This window comes from Thermobia domestica, chromosome 1 (assembly GCF_964235325.1).
Source record: "Thermobia domestica chromosome 1, izTheDome1.hap1.1, whole genome shotgun sequence".
Taxonomy (NCBI): domain Eukaryota; kingdom Metazoa; phylum Arthropoda; class Insecta; order Zygentoma; family Lepismatidae; genus Thermobia; species Thermobia domestica.
In genome coordinates, this window is record NC_137454.1 from 349,558,205 (window position 1) to 349,573,616 (window position 15,412).

The window sequence follows — 15,412 nt, forward strand, 5'->3', positions numbered from 1 at the left end:
TGACCAATATTTGACCGGGGGACACTCAGGGATTTTCCGGACGCTAAAAAAGGTGATGCGTCGTTATATATGGGGGACTATAATAGGCGATGTGAAAGAATATGTAAAAACGTGTCCTAAATGTCAGCTAGTGAAAGATAATAATCAAAAGAAAATGGAACCTTTAATTTCTAAAGTTGCAAAGAGAGTATTTGAGAACATAATGATTGATATAATTGGTCCTGTCACTACCTCCAATGGATATAAGTTTATCCTAATTGCAGTAGATAATGCTTCACGGTATGTCTTTCTTGAGAAATTAAAAAAATTAAATTCTCAAACAATTTATAATCACCTTCTTGAAGTTATCAGTAGACTTGGCCTCCCTGGGTCACTTTCTACTGATAACGCTTCCGTCTTTATATCAAACCATTTTAAAACTCTCCTTTTTGGCTTGGGTATCGAGCATATTAGAATAAGCCCGTACCATGCTGAGGCAAACATTTCGAAGAGATTCGTGAAAACCGTATTGTTATGATAAGCAAGTCAGCTGCTCGCGGTATATTCCTGAGTTACAATTCACTCTTAACCTGTGGGAACATTCTGGGTTAAAATCTATATCATACGAGCTATTTTATGGATGTCCAATTAACACCCCACTTGAATCTCGATGGAAGATTAATAATCCAGAAATTGAGAATTTTAATAATACCGAAATTTGGAATCGAGCTCTAGTCAATATGGAAAACTCTTGGATGAATAGAAGGAAATTGTTTTCAAAAATAAGAGGTCCAGGGTTTGTTAAGGTTGATGATCAGATTTTGATCAAATCTCAGATTAAATCCTCTTTGTCTGAGAAGATAACGAGGTAATTGAGCGTGAAGTGGGAAGGTCCATTTATTATTAGAAAATTTTTAACTCCTAATACTGTGTTGGTCTCTGATTTAGAAAATTCGAGAGACTCCTTCAGAAGAGTTCATGTTTCTGAACTTAAGAAATATTTTCCTAGAAGAAATGAAAACGCAGGTAACAACTGACTTCCGAAAGGCTATTGATCTGTAGTAGAATTGTGAAGTAATATAAATTAAGTATTATGCTTGAGTTATAACGGATTTTAAAGTGTATTTGTATGATTTGTAAAGTTCTCTGTAGAATTTTTTAATGTGTGAAAAAAAAATTTATCTTTAAATTTGTGAAAGATTAAATGTAAAATTTTGGAAGATATAATTGTTTTGCGCAAAACAATAGAAAAAATTTAAATGAAAATTCAAGTTAATGCAAAACAAATACAATTAAAAGAAATTTTAAAGTTTTAAAGTGTAAAAATTTTAAATTGTTATGTCCAAATTCATTTGTAAAAATAATTGAAGACTGGAAAAACGAAATTGAATGTATATAAATATATTTATGTGAATGTAAAATTATGATAAATAATCACTAATGCGTCTTTACATTATATTTTTTTATGAGTTTTCCAGCTTACATGTAGCCCAGTCGAAGTTTGTGACAGAAACATTCTGCAGGAATTTCTCCACCAAGGGTGGGAGATCTGTGGCGGTGACAATCCCATCCTTCCGAGGCGCCACTGAAATGCGTTTCCAGCAGTGTTTTCCGTCGAGATATCCAGAGGATTGGAAAGAACAACTGGACATGAATAATAAATTAATGAAAACAAAGATTATTAAAAGGCGTGTTGAAAAGGCAAATTAAAAGGACTTTATTAAAAAGAAAGAAATTCAGCAAGAAAAGAAAAGAAAAGAATGAAAATGTATGGTTGGTTACTTTTTCATTGGAAACCTGTTTAACAAAAATGTTTTGTTCGTTTTCTACTTTGTGTGCAAAAAACCATTGAGCGTAAAGTCAAGGTCTTCTCCTCTGGGCACGCAGCCGCGAGCCGCGTGACGTATGACGTAACGCCTGTTGTTTCCGTTTCTACCGGCTCGCTGTTGCTGCCCTGAGTTGATGCATTGCATTGAAACCATTAAGATCAAATTGAGGAAATGGAGTACTGAAGATCCTTATTGTCTACAGCCCGTGTAAACGTTTTTTCGTTTATTTTTTTAATATAAGAGACTTGAGGATTCTGAGGATATAGGAGTTTGATATAAATTACTTTTGCCATTGAAGTATTTCTCTGGAATTTTGCCTTTTGATTGAGATCTGGATTGATTCCTTTGAGCTAAGGTTTGATGAGTGGTGAAGGTGTTTAGCCCAGCTGTTACTTTCTTTGGTAAGTACCTGTTTCATAATTCACTTGGGTTTGTTGGTTTCGTTATTATTTGCTTTCAATTTCTATTTGTTGATTAATTTTGTCCATAGGATTCGACTTAGGCAGCCGAGAATTTTTTTGGTTGATCTATTAGTCATTCTTTCATTAGATTTTTGACTGGTTAAATTTCGTTTGCTGATTAATTGCAGTTAATATTTTCGAAAGTAATCGAATCCACCTCGGGTAGGACCCTTAGCTTTTGGAAAAGAAATTCGACCAACGATTTAAATTACTTTTGTTTTTTGGGAGTTTTGATCATTGCGTGATTTACGGGAATTTGACAGAAAAATATTGTTGCGTGCTGATATAGGAAGAGCAGTACTCTATTTGAAGGTATTTAACTAAATTAAATATTGAGTAAAATCCTAATTTGTGAAAGAATTCTGGTGTATAATAACTCTGATGAAACTTTGTAATTAGCCAATTGACTATTAGTTATCACACCGTAATTATCAGAACTTTGCTAGTCATTTTATTAATCAAGTTTGTTCTAAAAATTGTTGCTGTTAAACTCAAATTTAAAATTATTGTTATTGAGTGATATTATTTTCTCTAAATTGTTAAATAAATTGTTTATTGATTAGAATTATTAATCTTTTTGAATTTTCAAATATCTTTAATGATAATTGTTGTCTGGAATATAGATTAGTGTTTAGAATAAGATTATTTACTGACTTCAAGTGTAAAACATTCAAGGAATCTTAGCGAATTGCGCCCTGCAACACCGAATATTCACGACGAGATTTTTTTCTTTTTGGAAGTTAATTTTCCGCCTGTTGAGTAACCGCTGTATGGAGCGCTACAAAGTCCAACTTCGGTTATCTTCGGGAAAAAGTAAACGAGATTCGAACCTCCAAGTAAACATTTGCAATCGGGAACAATTTTGTATATATGTTTTCTTCTTTCAAATATAATAAGACTTCTTACAAAGTGTAGAAAAAGCACCATTGAGTGAAATACTTAAAGATACAAAATTTCGAAACCTTGTAATAATGTCATCACACGCTTGTTTGTCATTTAGCTCTCTAAACGTAATGGAACATTTAGATACATAAAGGAATCTTTCCGTATGTAAAACAATGTTCAAAGTTAAGACATAGAACATAATTATCGAATGAGTGCTAAAATAAAAGTCAAAGTAGGAGGAAAACACCATTTGAGTGGACATGAAAGTCATAATTATCTTGAGAACACTTATTCATCACTAGAAGCATGATTTGAAAAGTAATGTGTTAGCTCAGTATTAAACTGTTGGATTTCAAATCGTAAGGTTGTGAGTTCGCTTCCCATCTAAGTCAGTGCTTTTTTATGAAATTCTATTTTCCGCAATGTATAAAAATTAAGTAAAATACTTACATTAAAATATATCAGTTCTATGTATATATATAACATAATCATTGCAGAACATAGTAATTATTATGTTTCAAATTTAACATCTGAGATAGGTGATCACACTACGTCGGTATTATATATGAGGTTGTTAAATACAAGTTAAGAAAATCCTTTAACAATAATAAATACATTATGTAGTGTATTTATTTGCAGCTATTTGTCATATACAGATTACTTGAAAAATTATCCGAGGAATAAAATGAGGATATAAACAGAGAATCCAAAGTCGAAACGCTCGCAATAAATTCATGAAATCCCAAAGGTCACCTGGAGACTGGAATTGTCCTTATGAAGCATGCCAGAGCAATAAAGTCCTTACATAGATTTTCAATTCAATATCTGATATATGCGTTTCCAATGTGGATGTGATGATGCCATGAGCCGTTCTCTCTCGCTCGCTCTCTAACTCACTATTTATATCTTTATTTTCCATACCTTAGTAAGACTTCGTACTATTCACATGGTCTATCGCTCAATGATTGTTAGTGTTGTAACACACGACGAGTTGATATAAGTTTATGTACTGTTCGATTATCTGTGTGGGATATTGCATTTTTTACTGTATTCTAGATCTGCATATATTTGTTTCTTCGAATGATTTTTGTGGTCGTTCTAGAACGAAAATACAACATGAGTTGTTTGCGTGAAAATACCTTACGTATAAATTTTGGTCAAGTAAGTCAAAAGCCTACTTTAATTTTTGTCCATGAATGGATACAAAACACGTTCACATTAACAATTGATCAAATTCATAGCATTGAAATGGATTATATAAAGAAACAACTGTATACTAGGTTAGTGTAACAATGTGCTATGTGAACGAATTATCTCTTGAGCTCATGGTTAAGTCAAATTCTCCGATACTGAAAAGGAACATTTACTTCCTATTGCTCCCGTGAAAGAAAAACTCTCAGAAAAACACACAATGTACTGTCTCGCGTTTGTACATGCGAATGTGGGTCGCAACTTGGAAAATGAATATTTATTCACAACATCAAATGAGGGACGCTGTTTTGTATATCGTCCTAGAGGCACCCGGTACGACCCTGGATATGTTTCTTCTTGCAATCGCAGTGGTCATGTATCTATTTCATGTTGGGGTCGGATTTGAGCTCGGAGCCGGACAGCTTCACAGAATTGAAAGACATCTGGACAGTGCTCAGTACTTAGACATTATGAGTAGTATCATGGTGTATCTGCACGAGCATTTCAGCCTGATGGTGTCATTCAGTTCCAACAAAACCATACGCCGTGCGGATCAGGAATGGTTCGCCGGACAGCCTAAGATTGATTTTAATTCACTGGCCGCATCGAAGAAGAGAAAACAATCCCATGGAAAATATGTGGGCAGAAGTGAAGCGTAATCTAAGGGACAGTTGCCCAGAGGCAGGTCCACCGAGAAGTTTGGATGATCTGTTGCATCTAGTTTCCGACGCATGTCTGGAGTTAGGGGAAGGAGATAGGTTTGTCACCGATTTAGTAGATTCCATGCCCAGAAGAATGAAGCGTCTAATAAATTAAAAAGGATCTTGAACACAATATTAATGTCGCCCCTTATCTCCCGAAAACAGTCCTTTTCATGGCTACCTAATCGTTTCTGAAAATATTTCTGTAAATAAACCACTACTTGAATCCGGTTGTTGTGAAATTCTACTAACAAAAAATAATTCTTTGCAGGTTTTGAAATCAATACCTCACCGTTGGCAAGTCAGTACTCTTCCACTGAGCAAACATCAACACACAAACCCAATGTGAAGAAACACAGCTTTCAATTTCCGATTATAGATGACAGTGATATTCATATACGTTGCAAATGTTGTATTCAAGTTGGAATATTCCGGAACACACACTCAAAGCGAAAGATAAAGACAGACAGAGAGAGAGAGAAAGGGATGAAAATTCAAAAGCGTATCAACGTATTCGAATGAAACTCTATGAAATGACATTCCGTTCTAAAGAGAATTTGTGCTTTTTCCCGTGACGTTAAGAGGATCGAAAAAAGCTGTGTGTTTGGAAGCAGTATCCGACTTTGGAGACACTGTTTACACACTTTCTCTATCCATAGGAATATATTGTATTTCTCGAATGTAAATGACATGCTGTATTGAAAATATTGAGAAGTAACATCTGTAGGCAAATAGCAGCAAATAAATATACTACATAATTTATTTATTTATTGCTATTAAGGGATTTTCTTAACTTGTATTTAACATTCTCATATATGATACCGTAGTACTATGAACACGTATCTCAGATGTTATATTTTAAACATAATAATTACTATGTTCTGTAATGGTTATGTTATACATAAGCAACTGATGTATTACAATGTAATTGTTTTATATAATTTTTCATGAATTGTGGAGAACAGAATTTCACAAAAAAACATTGACGCAGATGGGAAGCGAACTCACAACCTTACGAATTGAAATCCAACAGTTTACTACTGAGCTAACACATTACTTTTCAAAAACATGCTTCTAGTGATGTATAAGTGTTCTCAAGATAATTATGACATTCATATCCGCTGCAAACGCTGTTTTTGTTCTACTTTGAGTTTTATTTTAGTACTAAGGCTATAATTATGTTCTGTCTTAACTTTGAGCATTCTTTTACATATGGAAAGATGCCTTTACATATTTACGTTTAGAGCGTTCCATTACGTTTAGAGAGCTAAATGGGAAACAAGCATGTGCTGACATTAATAGAAGGTTTCGAAATATTGTATCATTAAGTATTTCAAACAATGTTGCTTTCTTTCTACACTTCGTAAGAAGTCTTATTATATTAAAACCAAGAAGAACATATGTGAAAAATTTTTCCCGATTGCAAATGTGCTTGCAGGTTCGAATCTCGTTTCCTTTGTCCCGAAGATAACCGAAGTTGGAGTTAGAAAATGTTTCCCTCAAAATAAGAATAAAGAGCACGGCCAACCTTTATGAGACAAGGTGTACTTATTTCACAAGATTCTGCTTCCCTTGCTAAATGCAAAATTAACTTCTCCACACATGCAACTTGTGCCTTAGAATCGACGCTAACCTTCTACGCAATGAATGTTTCTTCTCGTGTGCGTGTATAATCACTAGCTTTACCAGACCTTAAAAGGGTCGAGATCTCCCTAATCTCGAGGTGTTTTGTTTTTAAATATATTTTACTTGTCTTATTTTTCTAACATTTATTTATTCCATGCAATCTCCCATACTCTCTTCTAAATAATGTGGGTGAGGCAGAGTAGATTTGTTTTTCTTTTCTTACCTACTACATTCTAGCAGTCAATTCTGTAGTTTTTAATTTTCATTTCCAATTATTATTCTTTAGCAATTTTACTTAAGGCTTTCTAACACCATATTAGTTTCATATATAATAAAAGGAACATATCTAATATTTTTAATCATTTAAAAATAATTATTTAACTCCGCGGGCGCTATTTGACTCAAATTTAATGATATATATTCAACGATATTGATGACAAGGAAGAGTTTTCTCCAATAATTTTCTCAATCACACCTTTCTTCTATCACTTAATTAATATTTCATAATTTATAAATGAATTTATTTATTTACAAGTTCCTTATAATTTAGCTTTCCATAACACATCCTTTTTATCACCATCAAAACCTTATGCGGTAGAATATAATGATAAAAATAAGTGTAGCATTCAAATGTATCCGCTGGGTACACTCACACTACATTAACTACTACGTCATATAACATTAATCACCTGTGTTCGGATCACTTTTATATAATAATATAGATCAACTCATATTACTATGTACTACAACGAGTATTCAAAGGTTACACACTATTTTCGATTGCTTAAATTCATTAAACTTCAAAATACTTATTATTTGCTTCGCAGCAATTCAATACGCTTCTGTATGATATGGCGTCTTAGATAAAGAGGTCCAACGCAGCGTAACTGTTACCTTAGTAGCCAGAGTATTATCTTAACGACGAATCAACAAACATTTATATACCGACTGAAAATAAAGCATTTTACAAAGAAGAGTCTTCATGATATTATATCATTTTTCTTCTCTATTGTATAGCTAGCCCAAACAGTAAATCACTTTTGCCCTACATGTTAAATAGTAAATCAAATAAAAACGGAAATGGAGGTTATCATTGTATAATAGCTCCCGAACTATAGGACTTCTTAAATTGTTTACACTTTAAGAAAGAATTCCCTGGTCGTAACATAATTTATATAACATATATATTCAAAATTCTACTTACGAAATTAAACTTATGAATCCCGCTTAACATGCTAATCAACATAAGAGTTTAATGCACTGTCACTGTTTTTCCTACATTTGTAAATTGACATTGAGTTTTAATTGCTGTCATCCTTCCAGGCCGTCCCCTGTGAGCAGGCGTTAGGTTAAGTATTCCTGTACGATGCATAATTTAAATCATATTGTACCGCATACTCATATTTAGTATTGTTAAGAATGTTCGATTGATTTCTTGTATTCTATTGTAAGAACTCGTGCCATATGTTCGGTTCCAATTACTATGAAATATGGTAACATTAGTTGGATTAGGTTCTGTTACATTATCGATAAATCTGGAACTCGCCTTTTCAGTACTACTACCATGTCTTACATTAATGTTACGTATAGATTCGAGACTGCTGTCATTATTGCGTACAATCTTATTTCCACTATAATACTTAGCCATCTTCAAAATTCTGTACAGTTAATAACAAATGGTTAAAACCCATACATTGTAAGGAAAGTAAGATCTGTTGGTGACAAAATTCTAATGAATGCAATAATTCTTGAATGTGGTTGATAGAGAGTCAATAACATCAATTGATTGTATGTGGAGATAACAAAGTTCATGATACTCTTATTTAGCTGTGTATCGTAACTCTTGTTTCTGACTTGTGCTCCTCTATTAGTTAATGTAAAATCATTCTCAAAATAAGCTAGCAATATGCTCTCGAAGTCTTCATGGTTACGTAAGTCATTCCGAGTTCACTTGAACCAAACTGAACGAGGCGCAATAATTCATGAGGTAAAATCTTAAGGAAATTAGACTTATTAATATCGATAAAACCACATTCTTCCTCAAACATTTCTATGAAAGTATTAGCTCGAATATAGTCTACATGACCACTAAATTTTGTTAATGATTTAACATCACTTAACTTTACCATTACAGTTGAAAATTTATTATTACTATGCTTGAAATATATTATTTTCTAGAATTTACGTGTATACGCATGTTAGTCACATTGCTGGCCTTTGATTGATATAAGAGTGGACTTTCCTTTGTCACTCTGAGATTTGGGCAGAATTATTATCGATTCGTGTTTGCATTCCATCAAACTATCTTTTCCGACAAAGAGACTATTGTTCAATTTTGACACTGTGCGATTGCTTCAATTGCACCAATTTAGAATAAAATAGTTGTTCTAATTTGGCAATTTGTTATTTCATCTCGGGTATCCGATATTGCTAGAATTGTTGCAAGTTATCGGACAATTGTTCTAATTTGACGCTATCAGATTGCACGAGTCGATCCATTTTACAATCAAGTTGTTATTTCATTTGCTGCTTGAATTTTTCTGGAAGTTCAAATAAGGAATTTCAGAAGATTGTTCGTCTGATCTAATTTTCTGAATAGGCTCCATCCCTAGTCTGGAGTATATCTTTATCTGATTTCTTAATAGTATGTTTTGGATAGTTCTTACTTTTCTTCTGAACTATCACATACATGTCGTGGGCAAAACCACCATAACATATTTAATGACACCTCACTTTGATTTATTTAATATATATATAATTTAGCTCATATAAAAAAATTTTGCTATGTACTATCATAAGTATTCTAAGGTCATACACTATTTTCGATTATTTAATGCGCTCTATTTGCTTCACAACAATTAAATATACTTTTGTATAATATGGCGTCTTCTTGAACTATATGTTAAAGTCAAAGATAAATAGGTCCATGGCAACGGGACTTTTACCTTTTTCACCGAACTACTATCCTAACGACGAATCAACAAACATTTATATCTACCATAGCGTACGCACCTTTGGCGAGGGAGACCACGGTTCGATTCTCGGCAGGAGATTATGTGGTTCGGTTTGGACGTTAATCAGTAGAACTCGTCTCATATAGCCTCGCTACTGAAAGGGACTTTAAACTCAAAATCTATTCAACTTAAAACGAAGCAGGTTAGTCATTATATTATATATTTTTCTTCCTTTTCTATTGTGTATGCTTCAAAAAATTGCTATACATGCTAAGATTAAAGGAAATAATCAACGTAAATGTTGGTTACTCGTATCGTTGTAATATTTTATTTTGCGACCTTGGAAGATAGAAACTTGTTTAGTGTAATAGGAATGAAAGCCTTCCTTTTCTTATCATAGTTTCCTACTTGTATCTCGTTCGTTATAGCTTTGGAAATATTTAAGAGATTAAATAAAACAAATTTGACCGAAGTACCGACTATGTATTAATGAAAATAATTGAGTAACAGTTTCGGCAATGTAACATAGCCTTTATCTTGGATAGAGTGTCACATAAAGATGTAATGTTGCCGAAGTTGTTACACAAGTATCTATAATATACACTTGGTGTTTTTATCACTTTTCTTCATTACTTTCTTACTATAGTAACACTATTTTTGACATTTTCAACAACTTTAATACACTTTCGTTTCCTTGTCTGGTAACTTCCACTTAAAAATTGAAATGTTACTTTTGACACTTTTTTTACGAAACAATACATACATTACCTCAAAAATAAAAATTAAAATAGAAATTCCCAAACCTAAAGCCAGAACTACAAATGCAGCGATTAATTTATGTAAAGAAATCACCACAGGACCTGTCTCCTTTTTAACTAAAGGTAAAGCCTTCTTTGATATTACACGTATATACGAATATGCGTCATCCTTCCATTTCAAGGTTAGACCTGATTCAAAGGAAATCTCAACAATTTTTCTCAAACTGGTTGTGAATGGAGAACCACGTCGCATGACAAATGTTGTAAACTCGGTATTAAGAACGTTGGAACCAACATGGAACAACGGTTTATCATAGTCGCGAAATACCACATTATCATATAAGTCTGCGTACTCTTGATAAGAAACGAAAGCAATATCCTTTTCTGTTATTATTCTGCGGACTAAAATGTATTGGCTCTCTTCATACATCCAATTCTTTAGAATTGTTTTAGAAACACCGTCATTTCTATCTTTAAAGAGGAACACTGCTAACTTTGAACCACCAAACTTCATTCCAGATTTAACAAGATCATTTTCATTATTGATTTGTGGGTACATTTTAGGGTTTATGATGAAACGGAAGAGAAGTGCTTCATATCCTATGTGAAGGATAAGTGCAACCAATATCCAAGAAATAAAAAAGATTCTCAACGATGTTCTATGAGGAACAGCGAAAATGGGAGAATTTAACAGGATAGAAAATATATGCAATAATGGTTTCTCATAACCAGGATGAGTCTTTAAATTACTTAAATGCAATAGAATCTTAGATGTAAGTGATACAATAAAGAATGTGCTTGCAACCAAGATCCACACAGGATATGAAAAAGGAAATATTATGCTCATCCACCGAGGATATTCACGAGGAAGAGGAAAAATCCAAACCAATTTCAAAACATCTCGTGTACTAATGAAGTCAAACACAGTAATCGCCGAGTAACCTGGATAAAGTATTACAAATAATCCATCATAGTTTCCAGAAAACAAATCCTTCAACTCTCCAGTTATTGTTAAATTCCAGTAACAATTTCCCAAGTTGTTTACGTTTGCATAATCTATGAACAAAGTCATATTCATTACTTTGGAAGCTGTTGAAATAAATTTTCCGTAGGTTCCACTAAAAACTTCCTTACCGTCATCAGTCTTTTCCCAGTAGTAACGAACTGTATCATTCGTAGATCTGATTCGAAGTGGACATCCATTTATGTTCTTAGCTTTCTCTGGAAATAAATTTTTCCCAAACAGAAATCTATGGCCACTCCAAATATCCAAAAGAACAGCTTTCTCGACATATTTACAATGTTTACCGGAGTATGGAAAATAAGTATAAACGTAAATTTGGTAAATATACTCTGAATGAATATTTTCCTTTCTCTCAGAATTGACACATAGAACTAAGGAGTTATACATTTCGAAGTAATTCAGAATTTGAAAAGATCCAACTAAGTATTTTTCATTGCAGATGACATTGGCTAATAATACGATAGAGTGAAGAGGTGGGCTGGAAATCCTTATCCAATAGTATTTTCTCATTATTACATTAAGTTGCGAAGGTTCTTCCACAATGAATATATAGTCAACTACTCCGAGTGAATAGATGAAGAAATTGAACCATTTGTATTCTTCTATCGTGATGGTTTCTGGAAATGTGCTGCCTCGCATAGAAATTGTAGGATCTAGCCTTATTACAGATGTTGTGATATTTGTAGACAAAGATAGAGAAATTGTCTCTGATTTTTCAAACAAAATGATTGTTCTGTTGTGTCTGAAGTACGATTTCTGTATTTCTGTGACACATTCTTCTAGACTTTCCTTATATTGTTGATTTGTATCAGCCCTGATGCTAGTGGATGAATGTAAGTAGGAAATGATTACAGTGGTGAGAAAGATTTGCTGTATGTATACCATTTTCCTGAAATAGAAACATAATACATTGTAATTAAATTTGTGATATAAAGAACTGACAGTGGACATTCTAAAGAATCTGTTGAGTAATTACGGATATTTGTTTGATATGGTTGACATAAACTTATAAATAAAGTAACTTACCTTATTCCTCCAATGCCTTGCACTACGTATTAGTGAAGAATATGAAACTGGTAAAATTTAAGAAGAATGTACTATATTGAGTATATTCTCTAAGAAAAATTAAGTAAGCCAATTTACGTTTTCATTGACAAAGATTTCTAAGAGTTATTCTGTTTGTTTTTACATTCTCAGAGTACATGTTTCTTCACAATGATTCACTTACACTCATTATCCGTTTCCTTTAATCTACTTGGCATATGCATGAGTCATAATTGTAATTACATTTCTCAATTTCATTTACATCGAGACTCCACTCAACAGTTAGCATCTCGTAACATTTTGCTTTAATTGAAACTGAAAGGTTTCACTGAATAGGTTATTAAGGGATAAATTTATATGTGTTCAGATCCGGCAATAAGCATTTTCTTTGTTAATTATTATTTTTGGAACTGAGGTTGCATATTATACGACCAGAGATCCAAGCTTACAAATCTACGAGTACATAGTATGTAAAGATGTAGACTACGTTAGTTTAAATGTGTACTTAAAATGACAATTCCTTGGAAATAGTTATACAATGCTGTCAGAATGATGTCAAACGTTTTTAAAAGCTAACATTTATTATTGAAGGACTGATATGCTTTTGTGAGCTAATGATACAATAATTCGTTTTATAAAGAAGTAAATTTATACTTATACAAGTCAAAAGTCAAATTGTTACAAAATTAACTCGATGTTAAGTGGTGTTTTCTGAGTATGTAATTGTATTTAAAAAGTAACTAAATGATATTTTTAAAATTACATTAACACAAAAATATCGATATTTGTGATAAAAATATAACATGTATTAAGGATTTGTATTTTGTACTAAAATGTTTTAAGACCAAAGGTTGATGAAGTTATATTGAGCCGAAGTCAATGTGCAAATGTACTGTTCATGGGAACACTGTTGCCTTTAGATTACCATGAGGTAAGCAACAGTATCTCTTCATTCACGTAGTAAATTTTCGTTGTCGAGTGTAGTCTAATGCTTCCAAAACTGACGGATTGTGGAAATGTTCCTTGTGGCTTTTTCCGAAAATAAATTTACGGCACTACGTGTCGAATAAATTTCTTAATTTTCATGTTGATCGCGCGACTGGGAATGGTGTTAAACCGAAATTTACACACAGTGTCCTTCATACTGACGCGTGCTGTTAGAATCGACTTCCAAAAGGGTTCCAATTGTGGTCGTCTTCTTCTACATGGGCAAACTGATTTCCAAAATCCCTGCTGCATACTATCAGACCCATGTCCTGATTGAATTGTACCAGCATGAAATCTCAGCATTGTACGGACAAGACGTTAACCAGGTTGAGTAGTAAAAGTACAAAACATCCAGCCACACAAATAAATGTAGCTGAAATTCAATTTCGTATGAAATTTCGGCACTTCCATTATCTGACATCCCTGTTAATCGAGTTCAGATGCCAATCTTTCGGACTCCGCAAGGAACGGCTGTCCCGTCTTCGACTTGTGACTCTATCCGCACAATTGAATCCTGTGAAGAGAAATTAGATGCAACATCAATGGCCCACCTGTAATGCAGTCTCCTGCGATTCCATTGAATAGTTAATAGAGTTGGCCTGTGGATCGAAACAATCCGTGGTAGAACATGCATTTTCTAATTAAGTGGCATTTGATTCGACGCAGTTAAGTGAATCAATTCCTTTAATTGAACTAACTCATAAATTACAAACTTTAATTACATATGAATTAAGATTCTGAAATGTACCATAGAATAATGAATACCTATATCATTAATAACTCTATGGATATAGTAATAAATGTTAATTCATAGCTAGAGAATGTGCTATAATTTACTTAACACTTAGACTGCCGCCATTAGGAAATTGTTTGACCGTCTCAGGCCATGGGGAGTGTAGTGTATATCACACGTACAATTAATGAGTAGTGGTTTTGAGACCAAAATGGTATTTTTGGAGACTTTATAAACAAAAAAAACTCTTTGCCCACAAGTGGGCTACCCTGCCTTTTGATAAAATTTTGTTACTGCCCACCGTGTGTGCACTACGTACATCATTTACTTTTAATCTCATAATAAATATTTGAAATTTGGTAAACCTGCTAGTTTTTATCAAGTTCCCATTGTTATATAATATAATTTTATATTATATATACATTTCCACTGTTGTCCACTTGTCGAAGTCTGTCCACATATTGGGCAACCCGGCATCTGAAGCTAATGGATTACTAAGGAAAGCAAAGAAAGAAAAATGTTTCAATTTACTGCCACTAATCACACCGCACTGGAAAGCAGTAAACGTAGTTCGCTTGTCGGAGTTAGTAGCGATTGTTGTTAGTTGTGCAATTTTTCAACAATAGCTAGAAAACGCCTGAGTGAATATGACATTCAAAAGCATTTATATGATAGAGAGAGAGAGTGTGACTGAACGCTTCAGATTTGTCATCAGATGATTCAATAGTGGATCCTCCATATCAGGAAAGTAACAACACAACTGATAGTTCTTCAACTCACACAGAATATCATCCAATACGTAAACGTCCTGGTGTGGACCAGGTTACTTTTAACGTAGGTTAGTTGAGCCTCACCGACCCACAGGCAACAGGCAGTTCTTCATGGACAGATCATAAAGATAATCGTGTGCCTCTTACATTCAGAGGTATGGAAAGGTTTGATCCGACGGTAATTCTGGAGTTGAAAAATAGTCAAATTAGTTATATGTATTATCTGTCAGAAACGTAAATGTACACTGTTTTTTGAGTCTAGCATTCCTGCGCTCCATCCATGGAGAGTATGAGAATTAAATCAATTAAGTGTTTACTGAGGGACAAGAACAAAAGTCTAATCTGAATAAGACATTGCAGAGGAGCACAAGCTGTGAATACGAATAGTGCATAGTGTAAATAAAGGGCGGCACCGAAAAAGAAAGCCAGAAAGAGGTGCTAAACGGAGAAACTAGAGTCAAAATTGTCGA